This window comes from Castanea sativa, chromosome 5, assembly GCF_040712315.1.
Source record: "Castanea sativa cultivar Marrone di Chiusa Pesio chromosome 5, ASM4071231v1".
In the NCBI taxonomy this organism is placed as follows: Eukaryota; Viridiplantae; Streptophyta; class Magnoliopsida; order Fagales; family Fagaceae; genus Castanea; species Castanea sativa.
The window spans coordinates 7,112,650-7,124,102 of record NC_134017.1 but is presented as its reverse complement, the minus strand read 5'-3'; the positions used below and the strand labels follow the sequence as shown (position 1 = coordinate 7,124,102).

The 11,453-nt window shown below is 34.0% G+C and overlaps 1 pseudogene; it reads left to right on the top strand.

The window, feature by feature from the left end:
* The first annotated feature begins 701 nt into the window (after positions 1-701).
* LOC142633739 (G-type lectin S-receptor-like serine/threonine-protein kinase RLK1) lies at positions 702-3,103 on the top strand (annotated as a pseudogene).
* The last annotated feature ends 8,350 nt before the right edge of the window (positions 3,104-11,453 follow it).

The window sequence follows — 11,453 nt, the reverse complement described above, 5'->3', positions numbered from 1 at the left end:
AACTTCGAGTAGGTAAAATATTAAATTTCAAACAATATGCAGGCAACTAAAATTTTGGTCAAATCACAAGTAGGTAAGTTGTAGTTTGCCATTTTTTTTTTAATTCTTAATTTTAATTTTAAATTTGGAATATACCCATTTAAAGCGTGTTTCTTGCTAGATTTGAATCAGGTTAATTGGTTTTCATTTAATACCAAATCCTAGGTCAGATAGGTCAGTTTGGTGTAATAAAACTACTTATCAGTCATCTGTAGTGAAATGGGTATTAAACAAAACAGGAAAAAGAGCTGAATCCATGACTTCTAGCACAAAATCTAACGAACTGGATCTGTTTTGATTCTGCAAATGAACAAACATGCAATTTGAAATGCTATATGTATTACAAAGACTTTCATCAAAAAAAAAAAAAAGGACTCAATCAAACAGGTGGATAAAAAATATATATTTTGTTCATTATATATGGTGCCGGCTTCCTTTGTATTGTACTTTTTTGTATGGTTTATATGTGTGGATCTTAGCCTGTGTTTGTGTACACAATAAAATGAAAATTTAATATCAGTTTTCCTTCAAGACAAGCGCAAGCTTGGACTAAATCAAAGGAAAACTTGTACTTGAGTTAAAAAAGTAGTTTCTCTTGTCGTAGGCTATTAAACAACAGTCCATTTAGTGGTTGCATTCATGAGTCCAATATCACATTAATCATGGCTTTTTTTCATCCTCCTCCTTTTGTTTTCTTACTAATTGTGCTACCAATTTGTGTTGTTGCTCAAAATAATAGTGGTTATGTTAGCGTTGGAGAATCTCTCATTGCAACTGACAACACCACTTCATGGCTATCACCTTCTGGTGATTTTGCCTTTGGATTTAGCCCACTCAGCCAAAGTGATCTCTTCCTGTTTTCCATTTGGTTTGCTAAAATTCCAGACAAAACCATAGTTTGGTATGCTAATGTGGATAATCCTGCACTGAGGGGATCAAAAGTGGAGCTAATTACTGATAGTGGGCTAGTACTTACTGGCCCTCAAAGCGATGAGTTATGGGCAAAAATACCTCTGGTACTCTCTATGGTGTTATGAACAATACAGGCAACTTTGTGCTTGAAGATAGCAACTTTAGTAAGTTATGGGAGAGCTTCAAGAATCCCCGGGATACATTGCTGCCTACACAAATTTTGGAAAGGGGAGGGGTGCTTTCTTCTCAACAATCGGAGACCAACTTTTCCAAAGGCAGGTTCCAGCTACTATTCATTGATAATCTTTTGCTCAATACCATAAACTTGCCCACTGATAATGCTAATGATGCTTATTATACTTTTGGTGATTCTAGTGCATCAAGTCCTGGTAAACAACTGGTCTTCAATGAGTCAGGCTACATTTACATCTTGAAAAATAACAGCCAAACATTTCCTCTAAGTCAGGCAACGGTAGGCTCAACTGCTGATTGCTATTATAGAGCCACTCTCAACTTTGATGGAGTTTTCACCCAATGTTCTCACCCAAAGACTTCCAACGCCAATGTAAGCTGGACTGTGATATGGTCTTTGCCAGATAATATTTGTGTTTCCAGTAATGTACGCACAGGTAGTGGCACTTGTGGTTATAGTAGTATATGTACCCTCAAACCAGATTAAAGGCCGATGTGTACATGCCCCAACGGATACTCCTTACTTGATCCAAATGATCAGTATGGCAGCTGCATTCCGGACTTCATACAAGGCTGTGAAGAAGACAAGCTAAGTCCTGGAAAAGATCTTTATTCTTTTGAAGTGCCAATAAATACAGATTGGCCAAACTCAGACTACGAGTTTCTGAAGCCTTATACAGAAGATCAACGCAAAACGTCTTGTATGGAAGACTGTATGTGTGCTGTTGCAATTTTCAGATTAGGTGATAGCTGTTGGAAGAAGAAGCTGCCTCTCTCAAATGGGAAAATGGACAGCAACCTTAATGGCGGGAAGGCTTTTATAAAAATCAGAAACAACAATTCCATCACACTTCCGGATGGCGGCTTACCAAATCCAGAAGCAAATAAGAATCAGGACAAATTGATCTTCATGTGGTCAATGCTTCTCGGTGGCTGTGTGTTTTTTAACATTATTCTAATTGTTGCAATTTGTATAGATGCTTTCTTCCTTTACAATAAGAAGCTCAAAAGATCTAGAATAAATTTTAATGTTGTGGAGATGAATTTGCAGTGTTTTACTTACAAGGAACTTGTAGAAGCTACAGATGGGTTCAAGGAAGAATTGGGAAGAGGAGCTTTCGGCGTTGTTTACAAAGGAGCAATGCAAATGAGTTCTAATGTCCTCGTGGCAGTCAAAAAGTTAAATAGTTTGTTTCAAGAGAGCGAGAAAGAGTTTTAAGACTGAAGTAATTGTAATTGGTCAAACACATCATAAGAATCTGGTTCGACTACTTGGGTTTTGTGATGAAGGACTACATCGACTGCTAGTATGAGTTCTTGAGCAATGGCACTTTGGCAAGTTTGCTTTTTGGAGACTCAAAACCCAGTTGGAATCTAAGAAATACAAATTGTAGTGGGGATTGCAAGAGGACTCTTGTACTTACTTGAAGAGTGCAGTACTCAGATTATCCATTTTGATATAAAGCCTCAGAACATATTTCTTGATGACTACTACAATGCTCGAATTTCTGATTTTGGATTGGCAAAACGTTTGATCATGGACCAAAGTAAAACTCTTATTAACATAAGAGGAACAAAAGGGTATGTTGCACCCAAATGGTTTAGGAATTTGCCAATCACAGCCAAAGTGGACATTTATAGCTTTGGTGTCATGCTACTAGAGATAATTTGCTGCCGAAGAAGCGTAGATATGGAGTCAATTGGGGAAGAGAAAGCAATTTTGACTGATTGGGCTTATGACTGCTATCAAGAAGGAAGAAGACTAAATTCTCTTGTTGAATATGATGTGGAAGCATTGGATGATAGAAGGAAGCTAGAGAGGTTCATGATGGTTGCCATTTGGTGTATTCAAGAAGACCCATCTCTTAGACCTACCATGAGGAGGGTTACGCAGATGCTTGAGGGTATTGTTGAAGTCCAGATTCCACCATGTCCCTACCCTTATAGTAAGACTAGTTAATCATGTATTTATCACTTCATTAAGGAAGATTTTCAATCACTTTGTAAACCTTACTTGTTGTTTACAGTTAAGTTTGTTTTTATAATAATAATTGCTCTCAATAATTGTTACAATTGGTTTGTTCGAATATATTGCATATAATTTTTTGTGGGCTTGGCAGAAATTGTCCAAGAAATTTATTTTGGTCACATACTTGGTTTAGAGGATCAAAACTCAATGCACCGATGTTAAAAAACAAATCAATTATGCTTCTATAGTTTTCCATGCCAAAAATCCATTTTTAAGATGCTTTCCAAAACTCATATGGTTCAATTTTTTTAATTGACAAACTGCATCATTCACTATAGAATGATGAGATCTTGATAGTTAGGACCAACCATACAAAGCATGATTAATTATAATGGGTTTGATTCCCATAAAAAAAAAAAAAAAAAAATTATAATGGGTTTGATTCACCTTAGTGACAATTCCCAAAATTTCCCTAATAGTTAAGACTTCCTACTCTAATATCATGTTAAATTTTAATTTTCCTAAAAGTTTAATTATTGAAAAATGATAAATTTAATCACATAATTTTACCACACCGCAACTATTATTCTTGGCATCATCACCATCACCAAACCGAACCACCGCTAGTAGCATGGAAAGCTATAATATGTGGCCATTGTGGGCTACCTAAGAACCTGCTACATGGGAATTCAAGGCCAGCCTTAGACTTGAATTATTCTTAGACCTTTAGACCCTTTTCTAACATTTTGAAATCCATTCTGCAACTAGAAAATCCAGTAACTCTGAGGATTGAACCCAGAAATTATTTTCTATTGGTCAGGCCTAAACATATTGATGGAACAATTGACTCAAAATGCAAACTTTGAACATCACAGAGGACCATTTGACAATGACTCACATTCAAATATCCCAGTTTTTAAGGAGTTCTTTGCTCTCCACTGTTTAAATTTCTTTACTTTCCTAGTCTAGGGTTTCTAAAAGTTGGGGATTTCTTCAATCATGCATTTTTAGGCTTCAAGTTACACTTTTAATTCATGGGTCAGGTTTCAAATTGTCTAGGTTGTTTCTAGATGATGTATGTGGGCTGAACTTCATGCATATTGTTGTTCATGCACACCCATTGATGTTCATGCACACCATGTGTTTGCGCTAATAGGTGAAATTCATAATACGCCTAGTTTTTAACCGTTTTTCATAATTATTATCTCATATTTCTAGTTTGACCTAGGATCAACTTTGTATAGGTATCATGTTTTGACTTTGATTTTCATGCATTCGTCATGTACATTAATTTCTACGAGATCTAATGGTTAAAAATAGTCAATTACCGTATTAGCAAAATTTATTTTAGGGTGTTTTTTTTTTTCTCTGATCATATTTATTATAACCATTGATTTATCTCTCCTTATTTATTTATTCATGCTGTCAAAATGAGAAATTTTTTTGACAATACACGCAGTATGTGTATGCAGCTCACTGGGCATAATTTTTCCATCCTTCTCAAAGTTGTAATTGTATGTAGAACTCATCCACTTCAATTTTCAAGTATTCTAATTTTTATTTTACCTCGTTGATTAACTTGCATATTTAACAAATAAAGGGGAAATATATTTTGTCTTGCGGTGATAAATTTAAAAGCATTTTCAACAAAATAGAGGGGAAATATATTTTGTCAAGACCAACAAAAGTAGGAGTTGTAGCTTCTTTTATAGCATAAATTGTGGAAGGAAATACTACATAAACAAAGCAGCGGATTGTGGTCACATTACCCTAATTGTAAAATCTGGAAATCATCAGTAATTTGCTTGCTTATTCATTAACCCACTACTTAGATTTTTGACATCCAAATCAGATCTTTCAAACTCTTGAATGACAACTTTTCAACGTTAGAAATAGTAAATCTTCATGAAAAGTTTCAGATGATGACACCAATACTCCGGCTTGCCTACCCCTTCATAAGGAGAGAGAAATCAATGTTTGTAATAAAAGTACCCTTAAATAAATTTTGCTGATGTGGTAGTTGACTAATTTTAACCATTAAATCTCATAGAAATCAATGATCTAAAAAATTTGTAACTTCTTTAGAGTTACACAAAGTGTAACTTGAACCTATCTATATATATATGGTTGGATTCAAGCTAAACTTAGTATAACTTTAAGCAATATTACACCATTAAATATTTTTAATTGGATGCAAATTTTGATAAATCTACTGTGAGATTACATTACATTTGTATATTCTCCATACTTGCAAAATTTTAAGAGGATCAAAGATTAATAGTTATGTTATCAATCAATTGTTTAAATTTAAATTTTTGTAGTTAAAAATAATGCATAAAATATGAATTTATGGATTGAATGGTAAATAACATTCAATTGACACGAAAATTAGCATAAATATTAAGAACATATAGAATATGTAATTCAACAGTGGAATTTTCAAAATATAAATTTTATAACAAGTTATTAAATCCAACATCCACATATATATATATATATATATATATATATATATATATATATTTCTTTCATACTAGATTATTTAGAACTGGATGTTGAACTAGTGGCCTAAGAATTAATGATCATATCACACATAAGGCTCTGCCTTACATATTGACTGGTGTCGACTGTCAAGTGTATTATGGATCTATATCTGGCTAAAATAGTCATATACCAATAGGTGGAAAAATATGTACGGATCTACCATTGTTTGCGAAATATTTAGCAATCTACCACATTTTGGAATCTCGAGTTCTTGAAACTCAATTTCTTTGAAAAAATAGTCTTCAAATTTGCAGTGCTATTTTTTATGAAACTTGAGTTCCCCAAACTCAAGTTTCCAATTAGTAGTAGATCCCTACATATTTTAGAAACATTGGTAGATTGCAAAATATTTTTTTTTTAAAAAAGTGGTATTTGGCCATTTTGGTCCTCTATATCGTCTACTCACAACCAGTTCTACAACTCCTAGCCCTCAGGTATGATGAGAGTCGATTCTATGTTATGACAATACAATATTCTTCCAAAACACTGTTACAAAACCCAGTCACAGTTATAACGGCCAGAAAAAGTCTTGAACCGCTTATTAGGCCTACTTTAGAAAGCATGAAAACTTCATTAAGAGTGTCGTACCTATTTTGTATCGGTGATATACCGGCTATGTTATGTTATAATTTTTCAAAAATTACTTATGTCATTGTGTTATACTTGTACTAGTGTCCGTGTCTGTACTTCCTATATCTTACTTATGTTTCACTCTCAGATTAACTCAGCGATGCTGCTTCCTACACTTTGCCGCTGCGACAAAGACATCAATTTGCTCGGAGCATGCATGGTTGGACTACTTTAGATTGAAAATAATAATAATAATAATAATAATAATAATAATAATAATAATAATAATAATAATAATAATCAAAGGAAGACGTGTACTTCGACTTTGAAAAGTAGTTTCCCATGTAATATGACATTATTCATGCCTACGGGCTCCAGATATTCTGTCAAGACCTATTAAATTTATATCCAAGGTTCTAGAGTTCTAATAACGCTGGTTTGAACAGAGGTAATATGACGTGTATCGGATACATATGCTAAGTTTTCTTAGTTTGAATATCCTTGGCCTGTTTTGTTTTATATTATATATTATTAGGGCAAATTATAACATACCCACCTGTATTTGACCAAAATTAAAGTTGTTTACTTGTCATTTGAAATTTGATAGTTTACCTACCTAAGGTTAGTTCAGTTAGATTTCCTTAACCTACCACTGTTAAAAACATGACTAAATATATAATTTTGCTTCATTTTATGTTTCTCTTCTCCAAAAACACAAATCATAAAAAATACAAGGTCAAATGAGATTCAAAAAAAAAAAAAAAATCTAGTTGAAGTGCTGAACATTTGTATCTTGATATTTCAAACCATAGATAGACAATTTAAATTTCAACCAAACAACAGGTGAGTAAAATGTCAAATTTTTAAATCACAGATAGACAACTTAAATTTTGGCCAAACCACAAGTAGATATGTTATAATTTGCTCTATTATTTAACTGTTTCTCGTAAACTAACCACTAATATATAAGTTCTAGACCACCAAAGTTGTGGTCTACACTATTCATTGGTTCTCAGGGACATGGATTTTCATATGTAGAATAGCTTAATCCATGACCTCTATAGCTAAAACCTGACCAACTAGATATGTTTTGAGTGTGAGAATGAATAAACTAGTGATTTGGAAAAGTTTTATGTATTGAAAAGACCCAATCAAGCATGTGAATACAAAATATGGTTAGTCATATGTGGTGCCAGCTTCCGTTATCTTGTACTTTTATGTTTGGTTTATATATGTGTCAATGTGTGGATCATTAATTAGGCGGTGTTTTTTAACACAATAAAATGAAGAGTACTAATATAAAAGGAAGGCTTGCATATACACTACAAAAAATGGGGTCTATAGCCGCGTTTCAAAAACGCGGCTATAGACCCCGAAAATGCGGCTATAGGCTATAGCCGCGTTTTCTAGAGCCGCGTTTACAACCCAGGCCTAAGCGGCGCAGCAATAGCCCCTGCGGGTCTGTAGCCGCATTTTTATAACTGCGGCTAAAGGTCAGGCCTAAAGCCGCGTTTTTAACCACGGCTATAGGCATCGGGTCTATAGCCGCGTTTTTTAAAAACGCGACTACAGACCCACTTTGAGCTACGTTTATAATCGCAGCTATAGGTTTTATTAAAAACAAAAAAAAAAAATTCAAAATTAAACACAAACCCAAAAAATTCAAAATCAAACACAAACCCAAAAAGTTTAAAATCAAACACAATATATTCACAATAGAAACACACCCAAAAAATTTAAAATCAAACACAACATACTGTCAATACAAATACAGCGTGCTCCAAAATATAACAATACAAACCCATGAATCTCCTCTCATTCAAAAAAACCAACCCAAATTTAACACTAAATTCATTCAAATAACACAAAAGCACAAGCTCAGAAACACAAAAACAAGCTCAAGAACACAAACCCATTTAAACATAAACACAATATCAACAACAAAATAGCAAAAATAACTTCTAGCAAAAGTATAATACCCATAAAAAGATTAGAAAATTTTTACCTTAAATAGTAGAGGTGAGTGAACCTTTAGTTTTTCTTATGAAGTTTCCTGGTGACCCCTGCCTGAAAAATGGAGTGTGTGCGTTGTGTTGAAAGAAAAAAAAAGAAGGAATGAAAGAAAAAGAGAAAAAAACAAGTAGCAGCAAAGAAACAAAGAAAAAAAAAAGTGTTGTGCTAGAGTGAAGAAGGAAGAAAGAAAAAGGAAAAAAAAAAAAAAAAAAAAAAAAAGAAAGAAGACCTTGGCATGATTTGCAGAGAAGAAATTAAGAGAGAAACCCATGAACTCTTGAGCAAAGAAACCCAGGAAAGAGAGCGTACTGAAGAAGGACCAAAGAAAGAAAAGATAAGAGTGGGGGTAGGTGGGAAAGTGGGGTTCTTTTCTTTTTTTTATTGGTGTTACCTATAGCCGTGTTTTTAAAAACGCGGCTATAGCCCCTCCCTCATATAAAAAACTAAATTATTCGGATGCATAGGCCATCTTTTTAAAATATATATATTATTTGGCTAGACCTATAGCCGCGTTTTTGAAAACGCGGCTATAGGCCCTCCCTTATATAAAAATAAAAAATTATTCGGATGCACAGGCCATCTTTTTAAAATAATATATTATTTTGCTAAACCTATAGCCGCGTTTTCAAAAACGCGGCTACAGGCCAGAGTAAAAAACGCAGCTCAAGGCACCTAAAAACGCCGCTTTAGATATAACCTAGGGCTGCATTTTAAAAAACGCAGCTTAGACCTAACTTATGGCCGCGTTTTTTAAAGCGCGGCTATAGCCCCGCCTTTATAAAAAAATATTTTGTTCGACTGTACATGTTAACCTGTTAAAAAATATTATTTGGTTGGACCTATAGCCGCGTTTTTTGAAAACGCGGCTATAGGCCTAACATAAAACTCAGCTCAAGTCATCTACAAATGCAGCTTTAGACCTAGCCTATGGTTGCGTTTAAAAAATGCGGCTATAGGTTAGGTCTAGAGTCGTGTTTCCTAGAAACACGGCTATAGGTTTGGTCTATAGCCACGTTTCCTAGAAACGCGGCTATAGGTTAGGTATAGTCACGTTTTTTTATAAACGCGGCTAAAAAACGCGGCTATAGCGCGTGTTTTTTGTAGTGATAGTATATACTTGACTTAGAAACTCAATAATTCTCTTGTCATATATAGGCTATTGATTAATCCAATATCAAATTAATCATGGCTTTTGCTTATCCACAGCCTTTTTTGTTGTCTTACTAGTTCTGCTACGAAATTGCTCAAAATAATGGTAATGTTACCGTCGGCAACGCAACTCTACAACTGAGACAACAGCACTTCTTGGCCATCACTTTCTGGTGATTTTGCCTTCGGATTTCGCTATCTCATCCAGAGAGATCTCTTCCTTGGGTTTGCTAGACTAGATAATGCTGCACCTAGGGGATCAAAAGTAATGGACCTAACTGCTGGCCGTGGGCTAGTACCTAAAATACCATTGTTGGTACCTATGGTGCTATGATCAACTTCAAATTCAAATTATATCATATCAAAATACTAAGATTATGTTCTGGGGTGTACAAGGACCGAGAAGAATAAAAGGCAAGGTGTCATGCACCAAACCATTTATAAAAGCACATCTGACCCGAGGAGTTGGTCTACCCGAGAAGAGGAATGGGGCTGTAGGAGGAGATTGGTACCGTGGGAGGAAGCTTCCTGAAATATTATACCTTCCCCCCCACATTGAATGCTTTATAACAACCTTATCAGCTACATTAATGAGGAAATGACCCATAAACAATGTTTTCACAACTAGCAACCCCTTCTACCACCTTCAGCAGAACCCTAATGGGACAAGTATCTAGAGAAGAACTATGGAGCATACAGGTGGAGGGCTAGGATGTCAAGAAGGAGGATATATAAGAGGAATAAAGCTCTATAGCAAAGAGGGGGGGGAACTTTTTGAGAAAGAGAGAGAAAAATAGAAAAGTGAACACTGAATAGTGTATAGCTTAATAAAAACAAGAGCAAGACTTCTATAAGAACTCTTTCTCGGAAGTGACTGAGGAGGACTTTTTTTATCAATAACTATTCAGTTTATGCTCCCTTATCCAAGAACCATTTCAGTGGTCTTAGGCTTAGCTTGCAACGATACTGAAATTGTCTTCCCACCTCTATACAGAACAGTTCTATTGTTTTGGCTTAGGTATAGTCGCAGGGCACTACTCTTCTAAGTGGGCTTGAGCTGCCAAATCCAATCCTTACATATGTAATTTATTCAAACATTAAAATACTAATATTAGCTAAGGGTAGAAGAATATAAAGAAAGATAATATCACAAAACATTAAATTAAACAATTAAAAATAATATTATTAAATGTTGTCATTTATATAATTTTTTAATATATTTGAATTTAGAATAGGTATTCTTGACCCAAACCAGTCTTTACCCATTTTTAAATAAATGTATTGAAATGGACCAAATGGAACGAAATGCTATACTAATGAGGCTCAACAGGAACGTAATAACAATAAATACTACGCTCCTTTTGAGCTATATCACCAGCCACATCATTATTTTCTTTATTAATTTGTTCCTCTAGTTTTATTTATAATATTAAATATATTAACCAATTGAATTTACACATCATCTTTGACAATTTTTTTTTTCTAATAATATCTTAGACAATTTTAAATTTTCATATGCTTTGCCTTTACACATTCATCTACTTTAATTTAGAAAGAACTCCTTCCACACTTTTCTTTTTCTTTAATACTCTTTCATCAATTCATTGCCTCTCCCTAATATCTTAGACAATTTTATCCTCACTTGGTCTTCAAATTCAAATTATATCTTTTCAAAACACTAAAATTGTGTAATTCACTCAAAAACTAAAATAATAATATCAGCTAAACGGGGGAGGGGGAATAAAGAAAGATAATACTACAAATCATTAAATTGAACAATTAAAAATAATAATATCACTTTTTTAATATGTATTTTTTAATAAATTTGGATTTAGAATAGGCATTCTCATTTCTCAACCTAAATTCTTCGGTAAATGCATTGAAATTAACTGAATTAGACTTAAGTTAACCGAAATACTATGTTGATGTGGTTCAACAGAATGAAACGTAAATCAAATAACGAGTGAAACTCATTGAATTGGTGAGTACGAAATTATGCTTTCAGTTTTCCATGCCAAAAACCTCTTCTTCTGATGTTTTCCAAAGCACAAATGCATTGGCAAAA